The following is a 12,178-nucleotide window of genomic DNA, read 5'->3' on the forward strand; positions in this document are numbered from 1 at the left end:
TGGAAACAGAAGAGTGGCACTAAATGGCATCGACGGCGCCTGAAGGCCAGATCCCGCGCTGATGTCAGTTGGCGTAACTTCATCGTCTTCACTGAAGTGACGCAGCAAGCATAAATCAGCACAGCTCGGCTGACTTACGTAGCACGATGTTTGATCTGTGCCAGCTGAGGATCGAGCCCAAAATAACATTCATGAAATAGATGGTGGATAGCAAAGCCAAAACCGGAATTTGATAGACTGCCATGAAACAAGATAGCATCTTCCAAGAAAATGTTTTTTATTTCTCCACCAAATGTAAGCCTCTCTGGGGCAAGAACCGGCCATTTCTTCTGGCTTTTTATGGTGCTGATGACAACGGAGATCTCATCTGTTGCTAAAGCCTCCATCTTGTCCTGCAAGAATAATAAAATTAATAACTACTACTAAAATGTCCTTCTCCAGACAGGCTATGACCTTTAATTTTGCTCTTGCAAAGCTTTCAACCCCAGCATGACTAGTGTGTGGCAGGACTGAGATCTAAGCACATTTTTAAAATATACTGTTGTCCACTGCTGTTATCTCAACATCCAGAAGCAGCTGAAATTCCAGCCAGACCTTTATGGGGCAGAGCTGATGAACCAAAGCCAGAACATGCTCCCTTGGAGAGGCGAGCAAAGATAACTTTTGCCATTTGTTCCAGCTGTTCTGCCAAGTCGCCCACATACCCTTGGCCCCACCAAGCTCATCTGAGTCCCAGGCTAGCATGGACATCATGAAAGCTCGTCACTCCCACAACTGGAGGCTAACGAAACAGAGAAAGGTAGCATAATCATATTGTTGACACTGCATTGCCTTCTTCCTTGTACACATGTTGAACAAGTGGATCAGGGAGAAAATTATTGCAGTAATTAGCAAACATAGCACAAATATTTATTGAGGAAACTCCAGGTCAAATGGATTTTAAAATTCTTATTTAGAGTTGTTTAGATGTAAACATATTTCCTTAATTGGACTTTAAGAAGGGCACTCACATGTTTCCTTTTGAGCGTTTCTAATATAATCATTGCTTGGGCAATTAGGCCACTTGCTAAGCCACAAATCTTATCTTTCACACTGGTGAGTCATAAATAAGGACTGAGTCACAAATAGACCAGACAGACAAATGGTGGCAGGAAGGAAATAAGATTGGCTGTGAATATATTTAGGCTGGAAATGAGAAGATGGCTGCAGACTACCTGAGGAGTGCAAGTCTGATACACTTTTCTAATTGGGAGGAACTGAGGGGAGAGGAATAACTTGAATTGCTTGATCATTTAGCCTGATAGGCTCATGAAAGGGATTGTAGGCTAAGCAGGTGAATTTCTTAAGACTGAATTAGACGATAGGAGTCCTCAGGTATTCAGAGTTTCTGCCTGCCATGACTACCTGCAATTAGAGGCTTAGTGGCCTGATTACCCAAGTTGTCCTGGCCAGTTCTGCTGTTACCAATGGTCCTTAGGACTCGTATACAGCAGGGGCAGATTGCACAGACACACCTATGCCAGTGTTGTCATTCATCCAAGGCTCTGTTTAATGCAGAATCTAGTGTTTGCATTGCAGCAGTGCGGCTATGTTGCAAATCCCTCCTGTTAGAGGAGGCGGAAGCGAGAACAGCTTGACTTCTTATGATTGCATTCGAGGTCAAGTTCAATTATGGGGTATTCAGTGATGAGGTGCACCTAATAAGATGGAGATCGGCTAATAGCTCTATCAGCTAATGAAATGTTTTCTACTGTTTGACCAGCACAATGACTTTCTGTCGTGCAATCAGAGTTCCTGGGAACTGTTGTAATACAAATAATGGGATTTAGGATGCTGGGCTACTCTTTACTGGCTTCTGTGTTTTTCAAGGAGAAAGGGAGACTGGGATTTTTGCTGGTCATGGGAGACAATTTACTTACTTCTTTTGTGTAAGTAACACTGAATATGCTGATGTAGCGAATAATACAGGCTGGAAGGGTGTCTGGGTATGTGAATGCTATCTGTTAAACGAACAAAGTCCCGTGTCTGTCAAAGCACGGGTTTCACTGTGCCTTCCAGTTCCACATCAGCTCTGTTTTGCACCAGCAGCCTCGTCTTTAAATGTGATCCTTGCTTTGACTATGACATAGTGTGACTCCAAAACGTTGTGCTTCTAATCAATCCCTAGAGCGTGGATGCACATGCCATAGCATACTGGCTACACCAAGTGTTTTTACCAGTATATCCAGGGCACAGCCTGCTCCCTCCTGTTCCCTTTCCTGCATGCCCTTTGGTCTCTGTCCTATCATATGATACAGGTACTGGTGTTCCCCGAGATAGTCATGCTTGGTTATGCAGTGGTAACGCATATGACATGATGCTGAAATTATATAGCCATGTATGATTATCATGTGATACCGGATGCCTGCATTTTCTTACGATGAGGGCCATGTTCCCCAGCCACTGCTCTATGCATCTGAATGAAAGGATCTTTCAACTGCAAATATCAGGGCTATCTGACCACAAGGTTCAGTACTAGTATTTTAGGGTCAGTTACTGCTTTTTTGTCTGCAAACTTACAATTAGGTAGTGTTTTCCTGCCCTGGAGAAACACTTCCATTTCTTGCTGTTTCTTAACATTTGGTAAGTCCACGCATGGCAGTAGAAATGTGCTCTACCTCACTGTCCCAATGTGTGGGAAGGTTTTAAGTGGACAAAAAATACAAAGACCTCAATGTATCTCAGTTCAGGTTCCTAGAAATAAGGAACAATTAAAATAATAGTATGTAAGCAATTAAAATAAAAAGTGACGTTCAACTATACATGTGTTGCAGAGTTTAGAGAAGCAGAAATCAAGTCTACCTGAACTTACACTTCGACCTCACTGGGACCAGAATTGCATCCTAGTGTGTAATACAGCCTGCTGTCTGGAAAAGTAGCCTGTCAGGGTATGAGTGTCAGCACTGAAATACATTCAGATTAATATATCAATTAAATTCTATAAAGCAAAACACCTTTTTTTTAAAAAGTAAAGTATATTTGTTCTTTGCATACTAATTTACAGAACTGCTAATTAAATAAGGGATTTTTTGTCTCCTATGTTGTTTGCCATTGGTTCAGCTTGCTTCTTCTCTCTCGCTAACCTACATGGTGAAGATCATTCTAAAAGGATTTCCATTTTGAAAGAGTCAGCTTTCCAAAAATCCCTGAGAAATCACCCTTCCATAAGCACAAAATAAAATTTTCACGAGCTGAATCCCCACTTCAAATCATGCCAAAGTTCCCAAATCTACCTAAGTGGTATCATGAGCAAACCATGCCGTGTATTTCACACCTGAAGATAACTTTTGGCTGATACATGTTTTTCCAGCTCCACGTCTACAGAGAGTTTATACCCACTCAAGATCTGCTGTTGCGGATACGCACTGTAATTTACAGCAGAGCTGTTTGCTGTGCGCCCAGGGTCATTCATGCTTGAGGGTTTTGCTTTTGACCTCACTACGTATAGAATAAGGGCTGAGAAGTATGCAAGCTTTCTCCTACTCTGAAATTAACTTATTTATACCGTCCCCCAACATTTGGGCTGAAATTCTTCACATTTCAATATCATGACTGTATTAGTTACTGTATTGGTGTAAGAAGTAGGAAAATCTTCCTGCTTTTTCCACCATTAATATTGCCTCTTTCATTCTTGAAGAGTTTGCTCGGCCCTGACTCGGGAAGCACGCTGCCTGCCTGTTTGTGGAGAGTTTCACCATCTCGGCAGGTTCCCCGTATCCAGTTGTGCTGCAGGGTATAGCGCCTAGCTGGCAGTCGCTTTCAGAATTTCAGTTCCACTTTAAACAAGCGCTTACCTTGTCCAGGAGGTGCTTTGTGTGGGCAAAGAGTTTCAGGAATAGCTGGGAACTCCCCGTGGGCTCACGGAGTGAGCCTACACAGCACGGCCCAGGACTGAGCCATTCTGGGTCCTGCTACATACTTTCTTCCGTGACTTGGGAAAGTCTCTTTTTGCCAATGGCTTTGCCTCTAATTAGCATCCCTTAATTTCACGTGCTCGACATTGGAGTGCCAAGCTTGTGGCAGAATGCTGGGTTTTTAGAGATGCTGATTTTTCTTCAGATGGAGAATGGGATCTCTCAGAAAACTGTGGGCATGGGAATGCTGTAAACCTAACTTTCACATGCATCAGTTCCCCCACGTGCTAAGGCAGAGAAATCCTACTCACTGTGCTACCAGGGCACTATAAAATTACATTTGTTACTGTTTGTAAAAGGCAGCAGGTTTCTTAGATCAATACCGCTACTGAAGTACAAAGTAATAGTACTTCTCGAGGAGGAAGAGGATTGCCTTTTGAATTGCCATCTGCTCCTGGCCTGACTCCAATTGCTTCCTGGTGAGTAATCCAAAGGCAATTTTTTAGAATCAATTTTGTATTGCATTTTCACAATATGACATATGTAGCTCTAGGTATTAAAGAGGGAGGAACAATCCACCAGTAGTCTGCCTCCCACTGTAGAAGCAAATCCTCTAAATTAGAGGATAGTAATTAGACAGATTCATTGATTTGCTGCAGATATCCTTGCTGTATCGTCACCCTGTTGTGGTTCACAGAATGAAGACTTTTTTAAATTTTTTTTTTTTTATGGCATTTTCTAAACTATCTCATCCCTGAGGCATGGGTGAAACAAAGGTCATTTGAAATGCTTGCCAAACAACAACCAGGGTAAGAGGACCACCAAATCTTTGGGGGGAGGAGGGAGAACCCACAAAGCATTCAATGTAAGACTAGAAATGTCTTCTGTCACCTTAGAAAAAGGGCTGCATGGAACAGAACCTGTGCCCTCCCAGCAGGCACGCACTCACAGAGGAGCCATGCTCCTGCCCCAAGGGAGCCTCCTCGCTGGAGCCCCAGCCCCGCTGAGGCCTTTCAGCCGTCCAGCGGCACCTCTGCATCTCTACAAGGAAGCATATGTCAGAAAAGTGCTTGGTCAAGGAGAAAGAACTGCTCTTGCCTGGTAGGTGTAATGAATAGCCCTGAAAGTCTTTTCCACAAAGGTTTTTTCTGTTTGCCTTCGCTAGCCTTTTTGAGGTCCAAATGGCTTATGTGGTATGAGGTGGAAGTCCACCTTTCCACTACCAAGTTCAGAAAAATAGAATAAACCATAGCTAAATCTTGGGCTGTGACAAGCTTGCCCGCCCCAAACTTCTAGCTATAGATGATGAGAGCTTCCCGAGGAGCACCCGTAGCTCCTATGAGGCTCCCTCAGACTTCTCACTGCCTGTCAAACCTCTTGGACCAACAGTGCTGCTGAAGATGAACTTCTGGGCTCCTATGTTGTACCATGTCTTTGTTTTTCTAATTCACATCTGACAGAGCATCAGAAGAAAACAACTGGGGCAACTTGACCTTAATAACTTTAATTACATTCTTCCACAGACAAATGAACAATCCCCAAAAATTTACTTCTCAAGAATGGTACGAATCACATTAAGAATATAGGCAGATTATTTGCATACATCTGGCAATCACAGAAAGGATGTCCTTTGACAAAGAACAGCCTTCGCAGTCTGAGAGGAGAGGAGATCTGCATTTCATCAGGACGGCAACTACAGGGCAGTCCTTTCTGTTTTGAAAGATCACTCTCTTAACAAAGGATGTATATCACAAGGGGCAATCGCTCCTCCAAGTTTTTCTTTGTAATAAAGATACAGTAAATGCCCACTTCTGGCCAGATAATCTGAAGGGCAAGTCCCGTCAGGATTTGCAAGTTTGGAATGCGGCCTCTGCTGATTGAGACATTCTCTGAGTGCACTTACCAGATTCAGCCTAGTACAGATATTGGGAAAATACGAAATATCTGGCCATTTTCTTCTTATGATTAGATTAGATGACCAGGTGGAGAAAACATAGTTTAAAGTCTCTTCTTTGTTTGAAGTGAGATACACCCTTCCAAAGAAACTGATCCTCTCACCAGGCTGGGTGATATTCTGGCATGAGATTCTTTCAGCCTGTCTTTGCATTAAATCATTAACTGAGAAGAGCAGGAAGAGTTAAAACAGTACATAATGGTTAAAACAGTATGTAGTAGACCTTTCTTACATTGGAGGGTGAAAGTCGGATGAAAAGCTGGACATGAGCCAGCAATGTGCGCTGGCAGCCCAGAAGGCCAACCGTACTCTGGGCTGCATCAGGAGAAGTGTGGCCAGCAGGTCAAGGGAGGGGATTCTGCCCCTCTACTCTGCTCTGGTGAGACCTCACCTGGAGCACTGCGTCCAGCTCTGGAGCCCTCAGCACAAGAAGGACATGGACCTGTTGGAGCAGGTCCAGAGGAGGGCTACAAAAATGGTCTGAGGGCTGGAGCACCTCTTCTGTGAGGACAAACTGAGGGAGTTGGGTTTGTTCAGCCTGGAGAAGGCTGCGGGGAGACCTGATTGTGGCCTTTCAGTACTTAAAGGGAGCTTATAGGAAAGATGGGGACAATCTTTTTAGCAGAGCCAGCTGTGACAGGACAAGGGGTAACGGTTTTAAACTGAAGCAGGGTAGGTTTAGACTGGACATAAGGAAGAAATTCTTTACAATGAGGGTGGTGAAACACTGGAACGGGTTGCCCAGAGAGGCAGTGGTGGCCTCATCCCTGGAAACATTCAAGGCCAGGTTGGACGGGGCTCTGAGCAACCTGATCTGGTTAGCGGTGTCCCTGCTCACTGCAGGGAGGTTGGACTAGATGACCTCTGGGGGTCCCTTCCAACCCAAAACATTCTATGATTCTATGATTCTCTCCTGTCCTAGAGGGTGTGCTAACGGCTATAGCCTGGGGGTCATTCTCATGCTCTCTCCTTGGCTGATCAAATATTTTTCCATACAAAAGGGAATAATTTGAACAGGAGAATGACTTCTCGCTCTTCTTGTAAAGTCGAATCAATAGACAAGACTTGTAGAAAATGCAATTTTAAATCACCACAGGCACAACTGGTGTTTTAATGTAAGTTCTCAATCCTCTGCGTAAGCAGCCAACCCCCTGTTTGCTATGAATGGAGCAGGGGAATCTCCTCCTGCCAGATGATTTCTGAGAAAGGTTTGGCTTAATTGGCTAAGGAGAGTTTGTAAGGGGTTACAAGTTTATGACAAGGGGTTAATCTAGATGATGATGCAGTGTACGTTTGCTTTGGTTTGGGGACTGACTTTTTGGTAATTCCTGCACCAGGAAAGCAAAATATGGCTTCCTTTGGAAACGGCGGTCTGAATAACAGGAAGTCCAGTCCAGACTTGAATTGACTATTAGACATCTGCGTTTTGCTCATTTAAAGCCACACGATGGGAATGCTCTCAAAACTGGATGTTGGCCTTGCACTGGAGAGCGGTGTGAGACGTGAGCTGGCTGCTGCAGGGACGGGTGGCGGCCCCAGGACGCGGGGACAACCTGCCCGAGGCACGCCTCAGCTCCGCTTCCCTACCCTGCCAGCCAAGAGAAGGCACGCTGACACCTTGCAAGGCTGTGTCGTACAGAGGCATATTTTAATTCAGAGGATGCTGGGATCTGCACGCAGCTCAGCGCACAAGCCGAGGGAAGAGCTGGTTTGGGTCCAGTACAGCTGGATTGCTGTGTCTCTTCTCTCAGCTTGGTAAAATCTACCTCCATGCGATCCTTTCTTGTTTACATTGATATAACATTTCTGGTTTTCGGATGGCACTAGCTGGAAGATCCTGCTATGGCAGCAGTGAAAGTACGCTCCTAAAAGCTTCAGCATATAGGGCGAGTTATGGAATTGAAGATTTTCTTTTTGTCTTTATTTTTATATTAATTTCCCCCTCGCCCCCCCAGGAACCAAGAAAAGACTTGGGACGAAAACACGGTCGCACTAAGCTCCCTAAGAGTTTTGCCACTGACTGTAGCGTGGCTAGATTTCATTCTGAGTCACAGTTCTCATTGCATTCTCTCCTCCTCTGTGGCAAAGCTGTGAATGAGCACTACATGTTTTGAATAAATCCCGATTTCTCCTGTAAAAAAATGAGAATATATAGTATAGATTGAACTGAATCTCCTCCTAGTGCAGTATAATTTTGAATTTTTCTTCCCATCTAGTGCTATCTGGCATCCTAGTTGAAAACTTTTGCATCTGGAAAGCAGCTGACTTTGATTTGGAAAAAGCGAAACACTTTTAACGTGTAATTTCACTTAACATCTTTGATGTCCAAAAGTACCCATTTTCTTTATTACTTTATCAGAACTGAGAAAATACAGAAATTTCTAATTATTAATGTTGAATTAGTCAATGTGTTAATTGTGGGGCCAGTACTGGGAACAGATGTGATCTTTGCAGAAGGGTGGGCTGAACGTATTTGTCTTTTTAATGCCGTTGCTGTTTGGACCGCCAATATTTCTCAAAAATTCCCTTCTCCTCTCTACCACCTTGTGTAACCGCTCTGTTTTGTACAGCCCGGGAAGAGCACATCTCCCTCGATGGAGCTTAGGACTCCATCTCAAATTACAAAATGTCCCTGACTATTCAGCCTTTTGAAAAAGCTGTAAATAGAGATATAACTTACCTAGCAACAAAAAGTAGATCTCCACAACGCAGCCTATGAACACAGTGAGTTTATTCAGCTATGGTCATGCCATAGCTCTTCTTTTTCTGTCGCTAGTCTTTTAGAGACAGACTGTAGAAAAAGTCTTTTCTGTGCTCAGCTAATGTTAAGCAATCCCCTTGATAACAACGGGGCAGAAGATGAGCGATCTAAACTTCCGAAATTAACGTACTTGGGGGAGTTTCTGCTGGGTCAGGTGAGAACAGAATTGAGTGAATAGTGGGGAAAAAAACATACGAAGTTTGGAAAATGTCAGTCTTTTGGTGAATATTGAAATACAATCTGTATCCTTTAGCGCATACAGCTATATTTAGTGAATGTTTTTATAAGCAAGTTTAGTTTCTTTCTGAGTGCTTTCCTTTCCCCTTTCAGCTTTCAATCTCCACCATACAGTGATAAAATAAGTATAATGGAAAAGGATGTAGACAGAAAGGAAGGAGAATATTTTTTCCCCCCATCTTAACATTAAAAAGATTTTTTTTTTTCTGGGTAGCTTTTAAAAATATTTGAAACATTTGCTTCAACTATAGTAAAAGCAACAGAAATATTAATTTTGAGTTGGTTTTGTTCCAGATTAAGCCTCATTAAAATAATAATGTGTCAGAAGACTTCCTGTCTATTTAAGGTGAAAAGCCTTGTCCGTGACAAAAGAAAGTTATTACCATTTCAAAGGTTGGTCAGCATTTTTTGCCTATATACCTACTAGGTAACAGTGATCATGTTGACCCTTTTTTGATCACTGAAGTCTTTTATCAGCGCATTCATACTAGTTAAAGATGATGCTCAACGCTGACTTTCATACAGTGCTTTCATGAAAGTGCCTTTGAGAATGAAAGCAGGGGCCAGATTCTGATCTCTCCTCTTCAGGTCTTCTGCTATGGGATTTTAATTTCCTAAATCAACATAATAGAAAAGAAAATTATGCCGGTTCTCTGAATATATATGAAATCTAAGGATGTTTCTAAAGAAAACATCGTATCTACTAGACAGTTTTCATTCGTCGATTTAATCAAACTTTAAAATGACCTTCTTCTCTTTTGGAGCTAACGGAATTGTAGAGCTTAGTGTCCTTTGGGTAAGTTCCAAAAAGGAAAGTCACCCTGCAGAGTTCAGGTCTCAGTGGAAAGCAAACCAAGTCCACTGTACTTGAACCCTAGCTGTCATTTATTGTTAGGTCCTGAATCTTTAATGTAGCACTAAATAGATAGAAAATGCCTATATTCTGCTTATATTTCAGACCTGAAGCCTTAACACATGAAAAACTTACGTTTATGTTAAGTTTTCTAGGTAAAAATGCCAAAGGGGGCATTTTCTGGGCTTTCCTTATATCCTGAGAATAGTAAACTGGAGAATAAAATGATGGCCTAAGCCCACTTGCACCACAGGCTCCGAGCTCGTGGGGCAACAAGACCCTCTCCAGCTAGGAGGGGGCTGCGTGCCCTGTCCTTTCCCCCCCTAGCGCCCCCGATCTTCCTGAGCACGGCCTGGGAGTCTCACCAGGCCATCAGAGGTCAGCGGAATCTGTCTTCTCTAGCCTGAACCTTAACCACTGCGAAGAAGAAGAAAGCGGGGAGTCGGGACAAACTTCTCTTGGGCGCAGTCCCCTTGCATGGAAGTCCTGAAGGCAGCCAGGCTTCTGTGCTGGTGTGTGCTTTTACCTTTCGGATTGTCCTGGAGCAGGAATAACATTTACACAGTCGCAGAACATTATTGCCATCATTATTTCTTGTGTGTTTTTTCTTGCAGAAGATGACAACCTTTTTTTTTTTTTCCTTAGAGAAAATAATTGGCATTTTAGGCTGTTATTTTCATGATAGGGTGCACTGTAGGGTTTTTTTCAGAGATTCGTTAGCTAAGGGAAAAGAAGATGGCCATCCTAAGTATGTCCTTCACTGCCATTGAAAGGATGCGTTGCTACTTCTGCATGTAACAGTTTTAATGGTGCTATTTTGGATAAACAACTTTATGACAGCACAGTTTTGTCTTGAATGACACAGCTGTAGCCTAGGAAACTAAACATATCTTTCCTAGTGTTTTTATTTGTCAGAGGAGTACTTTCAATACTCATGTGTATCTGGTTTTTCTAACCCACCGCAAAACGAAAAATATTAGACTGTTAAGACTCGGGCACTCTCTTATTTTTGTATGTATTAGAAAGAAATTTAGGTACAGACACATGCCTAATAATAATCCAATGGAACATTTTATCATTGTCAAAGGCATTTGTAGAGGAATCCATCAAACCTTCTGATTTTCATACAAGTCCATTTACTGTCTTCACAGCGTAACGTTAATGGCACTCAGTGTACACACTGTAATCCTTTAAAATAATGTACACGGCAAACGGATATGTTCTCATGCATTAATAATTTAAAAGTTAATTTTAGGTACTTACTCAATATGATTAACTGATGGATCAGCAGTCTTATATAGAGAAACAGTGAGCACACTTAAAGAAAGAGCACGCTGGAAGACGGCCAGGTAGCTGCCTGCCTGATGGCTCAAAAAATACCTGGGCTTTATCCCTCAGGTTTCCCTTCAGAGTTGGACGCGGCACGTGGTGGCTGCAAGGGCGGTCTACGGTCTTAAGATTAAATGTGTGAAGCGCCTTTGAGGTGGAAGCAGCAGGACTTTTTGGGCAGAAGGGGGATGTTTTGGAAGGCGGGAATCCCTGCAATGCAATCCTGCTGGTGGCTGCTGGGCTCTGCAGCGCCGGCCCGGTTATATAACTTCTCTCCTTTCACTTCTCGCTTTTTGAGGACACCCTGTAACGCCGGGCTGTAAATTGATATTCTAGGGTGGAAATACTACGGATGACAAAGTATAACCATTTCATTGCGCAGCTAAAGAATGTGCCGGGGCAAATAGCATTAAACAGTATGCCGAGGAGGCGTGTGTTGAAGCCCTCGGCTGTGCGAACGCGGCAGGAACAGGACACCTATCGTACAAACCCTGCTTGAAACGCGCAGGTACAGCTGGAAAGGGGACGGAGGTTTTCTCTTCACAGGGAGCAGACAAGGGGTAACGTGTACAAGTTGCACCGGGAGATGTTTCGTTTCAGTGTAAGAAGGACATTTTTTTACAGCGAGTACAATCACCCACTGGAACAACGTCCCCCGGGATGTGGTGGAGTCCCCATCACTGGAGGTTTTCAAGATGCGATTGGAAAGGGTGCTAGATAGCCTTATCTAGGCTCCCTTTCCCATGAAAGGTTGGACCAGATGGTCTTTGGAGGTCCCTTCCAAGCTGGCCTGCTCTATCATTCTACGATCCATACATGCAGAAAGTTTCCTGCGTAAGTGCGTGGGGCTGTCATGCCAGCCACGCTGTCCTAGGGTCTGGCAGGGAGTAGGCACCTCCTTGCTTCTGGAGTAATCTGGGTCAGAAATCTGGTGGCACCTACCTTCACTTTTTCACTAGACAGAAACCGGGGCAGGAGCCTTCCGCTAGCAGCAGAGAGGCAGCAGCTTCTCCTCCAAGTGAGGAGACCTCCAAGGCCGGGCCCCCAAAATGCACGCTCAGGGGTGAACGATGGCTCACAGAAAGTCAGGGCAGACCAGCCCGGTGGTGGGAAAGGAGGAGTGAGCTACGGGGCTCAGAAGTGGCGGGGGG

This window comes from Egretta garzetta, unplaced genomic scaffold (genome assembly GCF_000687185.1).
Source record: "Egretta garzetta isolate BGI_Z169 unplaced genomic scaffold, ASM68718v1 scaffold264, whole genome shotgun sequence".
Lineage (NCBI taxonomy): Eukaryota > Metazoa > Chordata > Aves > Pelecaniformes > Ardeidae > Egretta > Egretta garzetta.